Here is a 19,051-nt window from a genome sequence, read left to right as displayed (position 1 = left end):
AGAATGACAATGATGATGATGGAAGCAGAAGAAACAAAATTGTTTCCTGCATTTGAAGAAAAAGATTTACCTGAAGAGCTAAAAGAAACAGTGAAATCTGAAATATGGGATTTTACTGGGAATGAGATGGGTCTGATGAAAAACGTAGATCCTGTTAAAATTGCATTGAAGCAGGGAATAGAATTTCCAAACACTCCACAATATAAAATGAAAACAGAGACAATTGAAGGTATTACACCTGTAATTGAAAAATTAATCAAGCAAGGTGTATTGAAAGAAATGAAGAGTAGCTCTTGTAATTCACCAATTATGGGAGTTAAAAAGGCTAACGGAACATTTAGGATCGTACAAGATCTGAGAAAGGTTAATCAAATTGTTATTCCATGTTGTCCTGTAGTTCCAAATCCAGCAGTAATTCTATTTCAGATTCCATATGATGCTGAATGGTACACAGTCATTGACCTTTGCAATGCATTCTTTACTGTTCCTCTACACCCAGACAGTTATGAAATCTTTGCTTTCAGATTCCAAGGTAAGACCCTTGGATGGACAAGAATCCCTCAGGGCTATACAGAAAGTCCTTCAATCTTTAACGAACTGTTAAAAAGATCATTAGAAGATTTAGACTTACCAGGTAGGTCTACGTTGGTGCAGTATATTGATGATTTGTTAATTGCTGCAAAGACAAGAGAAAATTGTGTAACAGACACAATAATTCTGTTAAATCGCCTTGCAGAAGAAGGACATAAAGTGTCCCCAGCAAAACTACAGTTTTGCAAACAGGAAGTAAAATATCTTGGTCACAGAATTGCAAAAGGAAAAAGACAAGTAACAATAGAGAGAATAAAAATGATTCAAGCAATGTTACCGCCAAGAACACAAAGACAGGTCAGAATGTTCTTGGGAATGGTAGGTTACTGTCGACAATGGATAAGTGGATTTTCAGTAATTGCGAAACCACTACAAAGACTGACCAAATCAGATGTAAAAGATCCAATTATTCTCAATGATGTTGAGATGGAATCTTTTGAAAACTTGAAAAAGAGCTTATGTCAAGCTCCTGCTTTGGGTATGCCAAATTATGAGAAAGATTTTGAACTGTATTGCAGTGAGAGAGAAGGATGTGCATTATCTGTGTTAATTCAGAGACATGGGAACCTAAAGAAACCTATTGCATATTTCTCTGCAGTTCTTGATCCAATTGCAAAAGCATTACCAGGTTGTTTAAAAGCAGTTGCAGCTACAAGTATCAGTCTTGAACAAAGTGAAGGAATCATTATGGGATTTCCTGTAAAAGTTTTTGTGCCTCATTCAGTTGAAATATTACTGACAAGAGGTAAGACTCAACATTTAACAAGTAGCAGATTGACAAAGTATGAGAAAATCATATTGGGAGCAGATAATGTTTCAATTTCAAGATGTTTGAATCTGAATCCTTCTACATTACTGCCTGATTCTGAAATTGTTGATGACATCGAGACAGAACATGAATGTTTAGATGTCATGGAATTCTGCACAAAACCAAGAAAAGACATCAAAGACAGACCTTTGCCTGAATCGGATTTTGTCTACTTTGTAGATGGCTCATGCTTAAGATCCGAAGGTGGTGTCTTGAAAGCTTCATACTCAGTTTGTACAGTCGAAGATGTTGAAGAGGCATCATGTCTTGAAGGAGTTCGTTCAGCACAAGTGGCTGAATTGATTGCTTTAATTCGTGCATGTGAAATATCAAAAGATATAAGAGTTACCATCATTACTGATAGTCAGTATGGGTACGGAGTTGTGCATGATTATGGACAACTCTGGTCACAGAGAGGATACATGACATCAACAGGGTCACCAATTAAAAATGCGGTATTCATTAGAAGATTAATTGAAGCAATACAATTGCCAAAAGAAATTGCCATAGTCAAGTGTGCAGCACACACTAGAGGGACTGATTATATTTCCAAAGGAAATGCCTTCGCAGATGAAACAGCAAAGTACTGCGCAAGGAAAAATTATTCTTACAATCGGAATAGAAGTACAGAAACTGATTCAAATTCATTAATGCTAACAACTGTTGTAGAAACATGGAATGAGATTAGAGATTTACAAAACGAAGCAGATGATGAAGAAAAAGACCAGTGGTTAAGATCAGATTGTAGACAACGTGATGAAGATGGAGTGTGGGTTTACAAAGATGGGAGAGTAGTTTTACCAAATTGCATGATTTCTGACATGGCCAGATTATATCATGGTCCTGCACATTTAGGAAGAGATTCTATGGTCAGACTGTTTAAAGAAACATGGTTCAATACCAAGTTTAGAACCATTGCAGAATCTTTTTGTCAAAGGTGTTTGTCATGCCAACAAATGAATCCTAACAGAAAATCAGTGGTGGGGACAGGAATAATTGGTCGAGAGGGTGGTCCCTTTACCAGGTTACAAATAGATTTCATTGAAATGCCATTACACAACTGTTTGAAATATGTACTTGTAATTGTATGCTTGTTCTCAAGGTGGGTAGAGGCTTTTCCTACAAGACATTGTGATTCAATTACAGTAGCAAAACTAATGCTCAGAGAAATCATCCCAAGGTACGGTTTTCCAGTCACTATTGAGAGTGATGGAGGAAGTCATTTTGATAACAAACTGTTGAAATTAATTTGCGAAGCTATGAGTATTGAGCAGAAAATACACTGTGCATACAGACCAGAGGCATCAGGTGTAGTTGAACAAATAAATGGAACTATCAAAAACAGAATTGGGAAAATGTGTCTAGAGACAGGAGTGAAGTGGACTGATGCTCTTCCACTTGTTTTGATGTCAATAAGAAGTACACCAGATAAAAAGACAGGTTTGAGTCCTCATGAAATTTTGATGGGAAGAGTTATGAGGCAAGCTTTTGTACCTGTAGGTAAACTGTTGAGCATAAATGACAGTGCAATTTTGGATTACTGTAAAAGGTTATCTGATATGGTAACTTCTGTATCTAATCAGGTGGGAACTGAAGCACAATCAAATGACAAAGTTTTGACACATGATCTGAGACCTGGAGACTGGGTCAGAACGAAAGTACATCGGAGGAGGAATTGTCTATCTCCTAGATGGCAGAAACCTAGGCAGGTAATCTTGATCACTACTAATGCTGTAAAGTGCAGAGGATTGAAGCGTTGGATTCATCCAAGTCATACTATTCCAATACCAACTCCTGAGAATTCTGATGTTGAAAGTGATACCACAGATGACTCTGATTCTGAAGCAGAAGACAGAACAGAAGGTGAAGTAATTCCAGATTCTGAAGATCGACAAGAAAGTCGACATCTGGAAACTGTGCCGGTGAATGGAAATCTGGCAAGAAAAGACTTAGAAATAATTGAAATAGATTCTGAAGGTGAAGAGAATCTGTTAAAAGGAAAGATAACTGAGGATTCGGTTGTCTATATTGAAGACAAAGAAGCTGAACCAAAAGAAGTTTCAGACCAGGAGAGTATCGAAAGGCAGAGAACAAGCTCTGAAGTAAGGAACAAAAATCCGAAATCTGGGAAGCTAAAGGTAATTGAGGAAGAGGAGGAGAACGAATTACCGAGTACCAGTGATGGAAGACAAAGTGAAGTTCCTGAAGGAGTGAAATTGCCATATAGAGAAGTTCCTGAGTCAATTGAAATTTCAGACTACGAAACTGAGGAAAGTGACGTGGAAGGTGGAAGTGAAAACAGAAAGAAAAGGACTTGGAAATCAGAATCGAATAATTCTGAACCAAAGAAAAAGTATGTGAGAAAAGCAGACTTCTGGCCTGGTGGAAGGTTGAGAGTGAGATTAATCAAAAAGCCAATAGAACAAGTTGAAGAAATAAGTAGTCAAAAGAGTCCTGGAACAGAAGTTGGAGTTGGGAGGAAAATAGAAGTGATATCAAGAAAAGGGAAGAGAATAATTAAACCAAACCAGAAATACAAGTCTCCTGAGTGGACTTACTTAGTAATTCCACCTGTTATAGACATATATGATAGTAGTGAAGAAGAAAACGAAATCCAAGAAATTAGTGACAATGATTGAAGTACAAATTTATTAAATTGGCATAAGGCTGAAGAAATCCTGTTAGTTGACACAAGGTCGAAGAAAAACTGTCTAGTAGAAGAAAAACTTATGTATGACATAAGGTCGAAGAAATCTTGTTTAGGGTTATAAAAAGAAAAATATTTTAAAAGGGGGGTGTATATAAATTTTAAAATTTATTTTTATTTTTAATTTTATTTTTGAGGCTAAAACTAACCTAAAAATGCCTTACATTAAGGAGAGCACTTCAAAATGCTCTGTTTTTAAAAGATGCTGTAAGATGACTCTGGTGTGTCTGCTCATTTTAGTTCTGCTCTGGTTGATACTAGCTGTGATTATACCTTTAGAAATGAATAGAGAATTACACAAAGTTAACTTAACAAGCAAAGCTCTAGTTAGCCAAACTAAACATAGTGCATCTGCTAAAGTAATTGATCATCAACCTAACATTCATCAAGATAAATCAATAGGTGATTTTTCAAGCAATACATTCACAAAGCTTTTGAGTGAATATGTAAAGGTAATGGATGCAAAGGATTGTTATGTGTGCGTTAAGTTACCCGCTTCTGTTTCTGAGGGAGTAACATATAATATGCTTCCTCTCACTTATGCTGTTACATGTAGTGTATTAACTAGTTTATTTTATCAAACTGGTCGTTTAGAATATTACTATTCAAATTATGATGAGATTTTTGCTAATATCAAGATTGATAATGCTTTAAATAAGCATAAGAAAGCTAAACAATTGAGAGAATATTTCCTTGTTACTAATGAACTCACTTATGAGTATGCTTACAAGAATAATCTAACATGTAAATTAAGTGCTGAAGGGAAGAAATTTCTGAATATGGTTGAGGAGAGAAGAGCAATTTATAAGAGAAATGAATTAGTCAAGCAGACTAAGTCATCATTCTGGCAAAAAGAGGATGAGAAACTAAATGGTAAAATGCTTGAAAATATTGCAATTCACATAGACAAACCTGTTAGTGGAAAGCTTTGCATTAGAAGAGATAACACACTTTTTGATAATTATTTTGTAGGTGCAAGCAACTGTGAAGATACTTATCAGATTATGGGAGGTTGGGGATTTAAAGGTGGAAAAGATCCTATCTTTCCTGGAATTTATTTTGTCTGTGGTGACAAAGCCTACTACAACCTTCCAGACCATTGGTATGGAACTTGTTATGTGGGAATTGTTTTTCCTAAAGTGTTTCATGTTGACAGAGATTCAGAAGGATTATTTAAAATCCATAATTATGTAAATAGAGCTAAAAGAGAAACTTTTACTGAAGTTCTGGGAGATATTTTTCAAGCTGTAATACCTTTTGTTGGTATAACCCTAAATGCAGGGAGAATCAGAAAATTGTCCACTATAGTTGATAGATTATCAACTGACACTGCTGATGGATTTCAATTAGTGAATGTTGAAGTTATTGCAATTAGATCCATGGTAATTCAAGACCGTCTTGCTTTAGACATACTCTTAGCAAAAGAGGGAGGAGTCTGTGGCATTTTACATGTCCAACATTGCTGTACATATATACCGGATGAAAGTAAAAATATTGAAATGTATATTAAGAATATTACACAAATGCATTCTGAAATAATTCCTTTAGAAGAAGAAGATTTTACTGGGAAACTTTCAAATAGGTTTCAAGCAATTAAAAACTGGTTTCATAATATCGGAAGTTCAATTCTTGGCAAGATTCTGGCACCTTTGATTATAATTATATTCATTTTTATTTTGACTAAAGTAGGTTGTTTGTTGCATAAAAGAAAGAAGCATTTGAGAGAAAAGAAGAGGATTTATAAACTCAGAAAAGAAGAGGAAAGGGAGATTGAGTTGCAGGAGTTACATAGAGAGCGTCATGTTAATTGCAAGGATTATGCTGAAACAGACTTTTAGGTTTACTAATACAATGAATTTGAATCGATTTCTTATAAATTAAATTTACCAAATTTTTGAGTGCTGGTGTGGTGATTTGTTAATCACCAGATGAGGGAGTTGATGGAGCGAGATAGAAAACAAAATTTTGTTTAAACTCGCAAAGTCACATTTCCATAACATGAATAAAATTATTAATGATTTGTGATATGTTGTGCTAATACAACCTAGATTAAACTTTACATGTGGGGGGACTAACATGTGTGCTCATAAATGTGCATAAATGTTGCATCTTTTTGTTCGTGCAAAATAATAAAATAATTTATTGTTTTCGTTTTTTGTCATTACTAACTGCTGCATATTTAAAATAAGCATGTGCTTGTTTTGCTTATTCTTGTCTGTATGATGTCATTTCTACTATTCTAGGTGCATATGGGTCTCATAGAAAAACGGAGACTGGTAAATATAAACGCTGCTTTATTTGTTTGCAATGGCTAGGTAACATTTTGATTAATCGGGTGGGTTAATTATTTAGTAAACCATGGGGTGGATACAGAATATACTTTATTTCTTACATTAATACTTTTCTTGTGTTTGTTTTATACTAGAAATCATAAGTTGCCTGCTTTTGAGGCCTAACTATTTGAGCCGCACAAAAAGAGCTAATTCATATTTCTGCAGAAAGTCACGAGACGCCCATTCTGAATTAAAACGTTTATTGAAGCTGCATTCACAAAGCAAAAACTGATGAGCTGACATCATTCTGTCGGACATGGCCAAGGTCGAAAGTGAACTTTTTGTCAGTCCTTAACTTGGCATCCGCGGAAGTTGCTCTGAAAAGCTATGGAAGCTGCGAGGATGATCTGTTACAAAGTTGCAATAGCAGGAAGCCTCTGGCTTCACGTGGAAGAGACAATGGTCTTTGTAAGACATGATTTTGTGGAACTTTTTAAGAATCGGGTGACATGTCACTTGTCACTTTCAGCCAATGGGACGTCGAGTATTTCTGAAAACTTTCCTTTGCTAGTTTAGTTAGCGTAGAAAGGTATAAAAAGTCATGCCCTTAGGGTTGGGCTGGCTGCTGCTTTCTGACTTTCCGATGAGGGTGATGTGCTGCTGGACTTTGCGTGGAGCACGTAAGAATCCTCAAAGAACTTTACTTTAATTTCTGTCTATTTAGCTCAGTTAGGGAAATAGGTTTTAGAAATGTTAAACTTTATATAATTTCTTTAAATTTGATTAAATTGCTTAAATTGTATTTTTCCATATTTCTTACTATCATGCTTGCTTTATTGCAAATAAAATTTCATTTATAAAACTTACAACTTATATACCATAATCTAGAAAATAAAATCTTACTTTTGACAAACAAGCTGGTCTTGGTTATTTAGAAGTATAGGTTACCTTTAAGCTAGATCACGTCGCCTATGGTGGTCGTTTAAATGGTTGGGTTTTATTCTAATGACAATATTCTTTCTGCAAATGTATAAATATGTTTATAGTTTGTAAATAATGTGTATATAGATTTATTTGACCACCTGATTCAGTAGGCCCAAAAATATATCAGGTTCATAAATGGGTCCATGTATAGTTTAGAATTTTGTTTATAGGTTATGAAATTGGGTAGCGTAGTTTATGATATATTTTACGGGTGGTCTGGTTAGCTTCATCTTTTTGGCTGTTTGTAGTAGTCTTGTACAGGTACTCACAGATTTTTCCACTCCGCAGGCTTTGTTGTTTTCTAGGGGACCAATATTTGGCTGGTTTTGAATTTTTATAATGCTGTATCCTCACCTGCAGAAGACACTAACATCTTCCAGAGGGGCTCATTTCTGAGAAACTTGTGTTTGAGAAACTAGAGCTATGCTAACATTGTGATTGCAGGAGATTTTAACATTCACATGTGTGGCGACTTGAGACGTGAAGGATCAAACACACAGGCTGTGCACGATTGTCCGGCTTGCACATGGAGCATACATCACAGGGTAATTTACCAAATGCCGTTGTAAACGAGTTTGATGTAACTTTTTCTTTTTAATTAGCATTATTATTTAAACAACCATCAGCAAGGTACAGGCAATTGTACAGCATGCACAGTGAGGTACATTCTCATCATAAGTAGCATCGCAAATGAAATCATAAAGTGGAAAGCTGAGACATTTAGAATAAATGGATGTCCATAGTCATCAAAATACATTGCCAATATACAACAGGACTATAATTAGCCATGTCAGAGCATTCGGTTTGATTTATCGCAAGCAACACCTGTATCCTCAGGGGACAATAAGGGGGCTAACCTGAGGCAAAAAGAGGACAACGGCAAGAGGGGACTCCCATAGCAGACCACTCAGCCGCAGGGGAAATGACACGTCCTAAAAAACTTTCCAGGCAGAAAGACCTCATGGTTCATCATCAGCAATGATAGGGTGTTTTAGCAGGTCCCATATATCGCGAGGTCATGAGGAAAGGGGAAGTAATTCAGCGTATGTGCAAATCTGATCTTGCCAAAGGATCATATCCCCTAGCCACTCCTTTAATTTAGGTGCTCACCCACGGACCCACCTACAGGCCATGCGCCGCTTAGCCAAAACCAAACAAAAGGATGCAAATTTCCTATACGTGACAGGAATTTGCTCTGTATAACCAAAACGTGTAACAAGAGGTGATCTGGATATATATATGAAAGTCATGGAATCCAGGGCTGTGAGGATTTGGCGCCAGTAGTCAAACACCACAGGACATATCCACGGTAAATGTAGAAAATCTGCATGTTCCGCTCGACATCTGGCACATCTATCTGATTCGCGCAGACCGTACCTGTGGAGCCAAACTGGAGTGTAATAGCTACGGTGGAGGAATCTGTAATGTATCACACGCAGCCTGCTATTGGAGGAGACCTATTCAGTCTGCTTACAGCAGTATGCCCACTGCTCGACAGTTAATTCCTGGTCTAATTCTGCGCCCACCCAGCACGGGAGGTGCAGGGTGGGTATTCGTTATCTGCATACAAGGTGTGGTAAAGTGTAGATACTAAGGGCCAGATGTAGGTATCTCATTTTTACCGACTCTAAAATACAGATTTTTACTGAATCGGTATTTTAGAAAAGGGAAATGAGATGTAGGTCAAAAATCGGTAAAAAATACTGAATCGGTAACATTCGAAAATCCCGACTCGGTATTTACCGAATTGGTATTTACCGATATGGCAAATACCGATTCGGTAATTCACATGCAATCCTATGGGCCCGGAGGCCCATAGGAATGCATTGAATCTACCGAATCGGTATTTACCGATTCGGTAAATACCGATTCGGTAAATACCAAGTCGGTAAATACCGAGTCGGGGATACAAAATATCAGGCAGTTGAAGTTACAACCAATCAGGTGCCTCCACCCCGCCCCTGAGCCAACCAACAGAGCAATAGACCAATCCTGTGCATCCACCCCACCCCACAACCAGGAAGTGGCCACACCCATGCAGGTGCAGTGTACCTGATCACCACAGGAGAGCAGTTACACAGAGACAGGCTGTTGTGAAGCAGAGCCCTGCAGGACACACAAATGGATCCCCAAGACTCTCAGAGGGAAGGTGCAGAGAGGAAGAGCAAGATGAAGTTCAGCACTGGTGAACTGCAGGTGCTGGTGGAGTAGGTCGTCAAGCACTACCCAAAAATCTTTGGAAAGCAGTCCCTGCAGGTACCAGAGGCAGTCACGAGACACTCCTGGCTGGGGATCCAGACCAAAGTAAACGCTATAGGAGTGACCACCAGGGAAGTGGACGATCTCAAGAGGCGATGGTACGATCTAAGGATCATTACTAAGAAAAAACTGGCAGCAAGAAGTAAGGAGGCCAATGCTACAGGTGGAGGTAAGAACAGGGCACCTGCTCTCACGGACCTGGAAGAGCTTGTGGAGTCCACACTGGAGCCAGAGTGCGTTGTGGGGATTGGTGATGCAGACAGCTCAGCCCGAGCTGCAGCTAAGAAAGGTAAGGGACATGTCCATCATCCCACACCCCCTGCCTGTGTCCCTCCCCCAATGTGGCTATGAGTTGAGGAAATCCAGTACTGACTTCAGTATACACCTGCAATGCATTATGGGAGTGGTAGTCATATGAATACCCTCTGAGCAGTCAACATGAAATGTTGTCATGCATGCCACACAATACAATCAGAGACAAGGGAGGAGCAGGAAATAGTGAAATATTAATGTAATTTAATAGTGATTTACACGGTGAAAGCACCACTAAGACAATGTCCATATCTGTCCACAGGGGAGACATCACGCACGTCACTGCAGGTGAGGGAGAAGACACATCCCCAAAGGGATAGGAGTGAGCAAGAAGGCAGGGATGCAGGGCCCAGCACTGCAAGACCTACAGCACCCTGCACAAAAGCAGCTGACACACCAGAGGCAGACGACACCATGCTACTTGAAGCGTCTCCAGTGCTCCTTGACTCACCACAACAGGAGTCACAACAACCAGACACACCAGCAGACACAGAGGTGTCAGACATCTGGAGGCCCGTGAGGGATGAGGGTCCCCCGCAAAGGATCCTACAAACATCCTCCGATGAGGAGAGGGAGTGTGAGGAGTCAATACAGCCAATGGCAGGAAATGCACCAGGTCATACATCCACTCCTGTCAGGGGATCCGGAGGAACAAGACGTCGTAGGGTTCGGGAGTCAAGCGTCAGTGGCCGTGATGAGGGTGTCTTCCAAGGCCTTGAGACCACAATGGTCAAGGTGCAGCGCCTGCAGGCAAAAGGAATAAGTGCAGTGCACAGACAAATGCGCCTTTTGAACACAAATTTCACTGACATGAACAAGGGAATAGCATCAATGGCAGACAGCATGAGGGACATGGCAGATGGAGTCAGGGAAATGTCTCAGTGTGTGATGACACTCTGTGAGGAACTACGAGAGGACCGTGCACAAAGGCGCAGGGAGAGCCATCGTACGCACCAGCAGACAAGGGGCATGCGCCAACTTGCAACTGCGACTTCACTGATGTGTCGCCGTTCAGTTGTGATGCAGGAGGGGCTGGTGCACTGCTGTACTGTTCTCACACGGGGGATGGGGAGAGTCACTACAGCAATGGAAGAGCTGCTGACAAACCAGTCAGCCACCACAGGAGCAGAAGGTGTTGGGGACACAGATACCCCTATTAGCAGGAGCAGCACCCCTGTCTCTGAAGTAAGGAATAGCAGCAGACGCCAGAGTGCCGGCGCTGGCACAGCTGACTCGGAACTAAGCCAACCTCAGGCATCACGCGCGGCTGTTCATGGGCGCAAGCAGTGAGTCTGCCATATTCAGATGGACATGTGAGGGTGAGGTAACCCCCGTCCACACAGTAGTGCTAGTCATTTGTGGCTTATGTCATTTCAACGTAGTGCAAAATAAACTACGTGCATGGAAGTACAACACGTGCTTTGTCTCTATACTTACTCAGAAGTAGTTGTGTGTGATTTCTCTCCGTCTCTGTCTCCCGTCTGTGGGTGTTGGTACTCCTACTGTGTTGGCTGCTGGTAGTGCCTGCTCATCGTCATGGTCTTCATAGTCCTCCAATTCCACCTCTGTGCCCCTCTTAGTTGCGATGTTGTTCAACATTGCACGGATAGCAATTATCTTACAGCATGTCACAGGTGAGTACTGCCGTGCCCCCCCTCTTTTGTGGAGGCACCGGAACCGGCTCTTCAGGAGCCCAAAGGTGCGCTCAATGATGTTCCGGGTGGATTTATGTGCCACATTGTACCGTCTCTGGCTGGGGGTTGTGGGGTTGAGGTATGGTGTCAGGACGAAGGAACGGAGTGCATATGCACACTCCCCTAGTGTGAAAGAAAAAAGATACATTACTCAGAGGCACACATTGACATACGTCTGCTTCATCTATCAAGGGAGTGTCACCCATTCATTTACCTAGCAGGTATCCTTCCCCGAATTCACCCGCTGTCAGGCGGGTATAGATCCCACTGTTTTGGAATATGTATGAATCGTGGGTGCTTCCTGGGTATCTGGCCACTATATCAGTGATAATGTACTTGGCATCACAGATTGCTTGTACATTGATTGTGTGTGTTGACGTCCTGTTCCTGTATATGTGCTCAGTGGCAGCTGGGGGGCAAATGGGGATGTGGGTCCCATCAATGCAGCCAATCATGTGTGGGAAATTAGCCATGAGGTAAAAGTCAGTCTTGGTCCTGAGCAAGTCCGCATCAGTGTCTGGGAAGTGGATGTAATGCTCCATTCTTTGCATCATGGCATCCAGGAACTTTCTGAATAAACGCAACAGGCAGCTCTGGGACACCCCACCTACCACAGCAACTACACTCTGGTAGCTCCCAGATGCAAGGAGGTGTATGCTACAGAGCACCTGCACATGGGGTGGGATGGCGTGGGCCCTTGGTCTTGGGTGGTCCAGGAGTGGGTGCAGGTCCCTGATCAGGTCCATGATGGTTTGGGGGTGCAGTCTGTATCTTTGCAGTATCTCTAGCTCTGTCAATTGGAAGAGTGTAATCCTCTGCCTGTAGACCTGCTCCTCCCTTCTCCATTCCCTCTCACCTGCTGCCTGTAGCCTTAGCCGTCTTGCTATGACGTAGAAAGCCGCCATTCTGGTTCCAGTGTTGCATTTTGGGGCCCTTTTTTATAGGCTGCACCTGATTACTACCTGCTTACAATCCATGTTAAATACCGATTCATAAATACCGAATTTTGGTGAAATTCGGTAAATTATGGCTCACCTACATCTCGATGGTGTTGTTTTTTCCATTTCCTAATTTCCGAATCAGTAATTTTACCGAATCGGAACATTTACCGACTCGGTATATTTTCCGATTTGGTAATTTTACCGAATCGGAACATTTACCGACTCGGTATATTTTCCGATTCGGTCATTTTACCGATTCGGTTATATTACCAATTCGGATTATTTACCGAGCCGGTAATCTACCGATTCGGTATTTTTTCCGAATCTGTCAATTTTGGGCGAGCTACATCTCAATGTCCAAATACCGGTCGGTAACGGCCGAAATTACCGATTTTCGGCCGTTACCGACCGGTATTTGGCTACCTACATCTGGCCCTAAATGGGAAGCAGAGTCCGCCAACTGGATTTGGTGCAGCGGCGTCAAAGTGGCTGGTTCAGAGGGGAACGAGGCATTACATGCCTGGACTCCATGATGCAGGCAAGCGTACAAAAATGTCTCCATGGTGGACGGGGGGGGGGGTCATGACACAACTGCTGTAGAGTGCAGAACTTGCCCTTGACATACAGATCACCCCATTTTTGAATATTCCGAATGAGTGCCATTTTCCTAAATATACCTTCCTGCAGTATTGCCATATTGGGGTGGCCGGTGAGTGGGAGAAGAGGGGAATATAGGCTAGTTGCTGCTATGTGATTCATGAGACAAGCCCAAGCATTTTTCGTGGAGTCTACCGAGGACTACGCCCCAGTGTTTTAATACTGGAGAGTAAAGCTCCATTTAGTTGAATTGGATCCGCAAGCCAATGTTCAGTGGCAATGTGAGGGGTATAGCAGGGGTAATGGAACCAGAAGTGAGCGAAATGCGCCTGCGCACTTACGTAGTATAATTCAACATTTGGAATGTCAAAGCCGCCTTGTGCGTAAGGACGTGTCAACGGATCTCATTGGATGCGAGGCTGTTTACCGCCCCACACTAGTCTGATCAATTCTGATCTGAGAGTATTAAAAAGTGCTGTCCTGGATCATAACGAATATTGAGAAATAAATAGAGGAATTTCGGAAGTATAATCATCTTTATGAGAGATATACGACCGGCCATAGTCAAAGGCAGTGCTATCCAACGGGTAATACAGCCAGTAACATGTTCCATTGCGCAACCATAGTTAAGGCGCATGAGCTCATCACGGTCCGCTGTAACGCTGATCCCCAAGTATTTGACCTCGTCGTCACACCACACAATTGTATAATCTGTTTCAAAGGAAGTGGCAGCACTGGTCAGCGGGAACATTTGTGATTTAGTCCAATTTATATTAATACCAGAATAGCCACCAAATTTAACAAATTCACGCATGAGTGGATTTAAGTTTTGGCTAGGGTTTTTTATATAGAGGGTGACATCGTCTGCATATAGGGGTATGAGGACAGGACTCAGGAGGCAGCGAAGACCTACATGGTTGAAGGGCTGTCTAATCCTCGCCGCCAGAGGCTCCATTACCAGGGCAAAGAGGAGCGGGGAAAGGGGACATCCCTGACGAGTGCCGCGGGATAGGGATAAGGGTTGTGAAGTATGCCCATTGATCAAGGCTCTCGCTGTAGGAGAAGTGTACAACAGTCGGACCCAGGAGAGGAAACTTATAGGGAGTCCCATGCATCGTAAGACAGTAAACAGGTAATCACATTCCACCGAGTCAAAAGCCTTGGAGGCATCTAAAAAGACCGCCACCAGTGCCAATTGGAGATCAACCATTTTTAAGATGGAGAACAATTTTCTGAGGTTCTGGGACGTCGTTCTACCTAGTATGAATCCCGCCTGATCAGGGAGGACCAGCTTGTCTAGGAGGAGGCACAGGCGATAAGCCAATAATTTAGTGAGGATCTTAGTGACTGTGTTCAATAGGCACAGGGGTCTGTAAGAGTCGTATCGATCTGCAGGTTTAGTTGACTTTAACAATGACGAGATGAGGGCCTCCCTCATTGAGGGTGGAAGAATTTGTGATTCATTTGCCTCTAGAAAAACCTCTTTTAATATTGGAAGTAGCTGTTCAATGTATGATTTATAAAAATCAATGGGCAGGCCATCTGAACCCGGAGCCTTACCTGACTTCATCTGCACAATGGCTTCCGGTAGCTCATCGTCCTCAAACGGCACAGCTAGGAATTTGCGCTGTGTGTCGCCCAACCAGCCCAGGGTGATTTTGCCAAAAAAAGGAGAAAAGTCAGGTGGAGAAGTTTGTTGTGTTTTACACAGATTCATGTAGAAAGTGGTAAACGTTTTAAGGCTATCCTGAATATCTCTATGTCGCACGCCCATATCATCAACCACCTCCAGAACGTAATTCGAAAAGCGAGGTTGCTTGATATCATTAGCTCAGGCTCAGCCAGGTCGCTCAGCCTCCCCAATACCGACGAGCGGTGAAGTATTTACCTCGGAACTTCAACTCACGGTCCGCAGTGGTCGTATAGTCTGAAAGTTTTTTCCGGAGCAAAGCTCGGTGCATACCAGAATTATCATTCCACTTGTTAGTCTCCAAGCATTTTATCTCAACCTACAGTCGCTGCAGATTCAGTCTGATGTCTCGGAGAACACCAACACTCTTGGACATGCCTATTCTCCAAACTGTGACCTTAAAGGCCTCCCAGAGTGTGCCCTTCTGATCTACAGCGCCTTTGTTTCTAACGAAAAAGTCCTTGATCTCATCCCCCAGTTCAGCCTGAAAGACCATGTCTAATAGAGTCTTGGGCAGTAGTCTCCAGCAACGTGGAGTGGCAACTGAGTTTGGGGGAGCTATCTCAAGACACACAGGAGCATGGTCAGAGTATGTGCGGGCAAAATGAGTAACTGACCGAGTCCAGGGGGTGGTGCCCTGTGAACAGAGCCAATAGTCAAGGCCGGACCACGTGACATGGCACGATGTAAAAAACTTTCCCTCCCTCTCAGCCGGGTTGTGTGTATCGCCATGCATCGACAAGTCCGTGTTCCTCCAGTATCCCAGAATGAGCCTCACGTGTGTTGGTGTAATGGTGTGGAGAGGGGTTGGAACGGTCCATAACCGGGTGTAAGGCCGTGTTAAAATTCCCCCCATAGCACATGCATGGTGCCAATTTCCAATATGCGTCCCCAGAGAGGGATGAAATAGTTGGGGTCATCCTGATTGGGGCCATAACTACATGCCAAGGTGATCCATTGCGTGCCCAGGTTACCCCACATAATGCAGCTTTGACCGAGTTATCATTGTATGTGACCCCTAATATAAATGGCGTATTCTTTTTAACCAAGAGTACGTCGAGTAGGAGGAGAACATACAGGCAGAGGCCCATCTACTACTGTAGCTAGAGGGTCAGCGAGGGTCCATATGTGTCTCTTGGAGCAGTGCAATCTGCACCTGGTGACGATCTAAATAAGCCAGGCTCTGCCTCCTTTTCCGAGGATCGCGTAGTCCCCTGACATTCCATGTGAGTAGTTTCATACTAAGGGGCAAATGTTGTGTTGTCACGAGGAGCAAGGGAAATGGAACTGTCGCGGGTATGTTTGCTCAGCAGTGTTACCACTATGCTTACCGTCTATGCAGCGTCCCGGGGCTCCATCTTCAGATGACGCGGCGAGTTCTTCTAGCTAAAGGCGCATGCGCGGGCGCCTGCGCATACGCATTTCTCGCAAGAAATGCGCCTGCGCCCGCACATGCACATTTGGCTAGAAGAACTCGCCGCGTCATCTGAAGAAGGAGCCCCGGGACGCTGCATAGATGGTAAGTGCTTTTAATGTACTTTAAAATGTATTTTACATTAATAGAACCATGTAGAAGAGGGCGGGAGGGAGGCAGGTGGCGGGCACCTTCGCTCCGTCCATGGAGCGTGCGTAGTGTTGCCTGCTACGCCTACTTTGCAAAGGGCGAACAAAAATGAAAGTGCTGCAAGACATGTACATTGCGTTTAACAGAACATTATAGAACAACCCCATCCCTTCCCACCCTCCTAACTAGCAAGGACCACAATAAAGGTGATGCTGAAAAGTGTACATAAATTCCTAGATCCCCCCCGACCCACAACGGCACCCCAATCGTGCCAGTATAAAACTACCCACCCAATGAGTCCATGAAAGTCAGAAAATGTTCACCAACCAAGTAGGACTGGGAAGGTATCAAGGGTAGCAGGAGAACAGCAACCCAGAACACAGACATGCAAGGGGGAGCTACCATGAGAGTGGCGCCAAGTGGGCACAAAACCCTTCCCATGACCCGGCATCGCCGCAGTCTGATCCCAAGGGCAGAACAAACCCTAAAATGGGACACTAGCAGCGCGGGGTGGGAGGGGTGCCCGGTGAAATATCAAAGTTATCTTCCAATTGAGTACATTCAAAGATGCAACATAAGTGGTCATAATAATCAACACCCTCAGGGCGCCTATATGTCCAGGAACAGTCATTAATAGCGGAGGACCCTCCAACGGTGCATAATCGGTCCAATTATGGAAGAAAAAAACAGAGTCCAGCATGAAGTTTATATCTCCACATGTCACGTTGGATTCTGTGGAATCACTCGCCAGGGGGGGATGGCGATCTGGAATTGCGGTCTCGTTTCCGCGGACATTTTGCAGCCTTCTTCAGGAAGTCATCAACCTGAGTTTGATTTAACTTTAGCCATAAACAAGTTGTCCCCGGAGACTGAGGATATCAACTCCACTCTTACTGGTAGAGGGTGTGAGTTATTCATTGATGTTATTTTTGTATCTATTCCCTTCTTTGCACACATTTCGGACTTCTCCATCTAGGTGGACGTGCATAGCGACCATAACCCAGTCTGTATGTCTATTTGGTGGCCCCAGGCTGCCCAACTTAATTAGGTAAAAACCAGGGGAGCGCTGACAACGGTGGATGGTGGGAGGAGACTGAAGTGGGTACAGATTTCCCAAGTCCAGTTCTATGAGTCCTTGTTGTCTCAGTGTCAAAAGGAGTTTGCAACCTCTACAGACCGGTTGGCTAAGCCCTTCGACATTTTAGAGGCCTTCGGTGTTATTTCAGACGCCATTGCAAGTTTGTTAATGGCCCAGGTGGCGCAGCAACCCTTCTTGATCCCGAGATAGTTCGACCCTGAATGTTCACGAGCATCCAGGAACCTGAAGGTAGTCCTTGGCACCAAACCAAGTGATCCCTCCACCGTTAAGGCATGTCGCAGACTACAAACCCGCCCTGGCTAACCGCAAGACTCCCTTGAGGGATGAGGCTTGGTTAGACCTTATAGAAGCCAGTACCTTCATGAACAGTTCAAAGTTCTGGAGTATTATTAATAATCCTTTCTTGGCAGGCGATAGTGTCAACATATTGAACTTGCACATAACTGAAGATGAAGGGGTAAGGCATTTCAAGAACATGTTCTTGTCCTTTTCTGCCACAAAGGAAAATCTGTGCTTAGGCGAGGGTATACTCCATGTGGTCTTTACAACGGAGTAATTAAGAGAGGGCATAGCAGGGTTGACGAAAAACAAGGCTCCATGCCCTGACAAGATACCCCCAGCTCTTTACATGTCAAACATGGACACCTGGGTACCGGCCCTTACCTTGGTTATGAACGCTGCAGACGTGTCAGGTTTTCCGGCTTCTTGGACACTATCTATAATTGTCCCGGTCTCCAAAATGGGAGACTCGGCAGGCACTCATTATTATAGGTCCATTTCTTCACTTGATTCAGTTGTAAAGGTGGTGGGTTGCATTGACTCCCCAATTGGGCAGATGACAATAACATTCTCACAGATGCCCAATAAGGTTTAAACCTCTACATGATACTTAACAAGTACACTGTTGCGCACCCCGGCACGGTTCACCTAGCTTTCATGGACCTGTCTTCAGCGTTTGGTCTTTTCAACAAATCGAATCTTTGGCAGATCATGATGTCTTTAGACCTCATCCTTTTTTTGAGAGATCAACACAGATATACTAAGGCGTTTACTCACCAGTTCTCAATTTAGAGAGGGGTCAGACAGGGTGTATTCTGGCGCCCTTTCTTTTCAATTTGTACATCAATAATTTGGAGCAGACATGCTTGAATTTGAAAACTGACTGTCCCCAGGTGGGTCAGAAGAACCTGCCTGTACTATTGTACGTAGACACTGCCGTCCTCATGGCTAGGACGGCCAGGGGACTGCAACTCTAACTGAACTCATTTGTCCACTTCATAGAGGATTTGGACTTGCTGGTCAAAAACAACACATCCTTTGTAATGCAAGTAGGCTCATGCCCTAGCAAATCTTACACATTTGTGGTGGGGTCTATGCCGATTCCTAAGACTGATGCATTTTCATATCTGGGGGTAATGTTTTACTCTGACATGTACTGGCATCCTCTTGTCATTAGGAAAAAAGGAGCCCAGCGTGCAAAGGTACTTTTTATGGAAAACTGTGCCATCGACTGAACCTTATCTTGTATGGCT

Source organism: Lissotriton helveticus, chromosome 6 (assembly GCF_964261635.1).
Source record: "Lissotriton helveticus chromosome 6, aLisHel1.1, whole genome shotgun sequence".
Taxonomy (NCBI): Eukaryota; Metazoa; Chordata; class Amphibia; order Caudata; family Salamandridae; genus Lissotriton; species Lissotriton helveticus.
The sequence above is the reverse complement of the archived record's forward strand: the minus strand, read 5'-3'. Positions refer to the sequence as shown.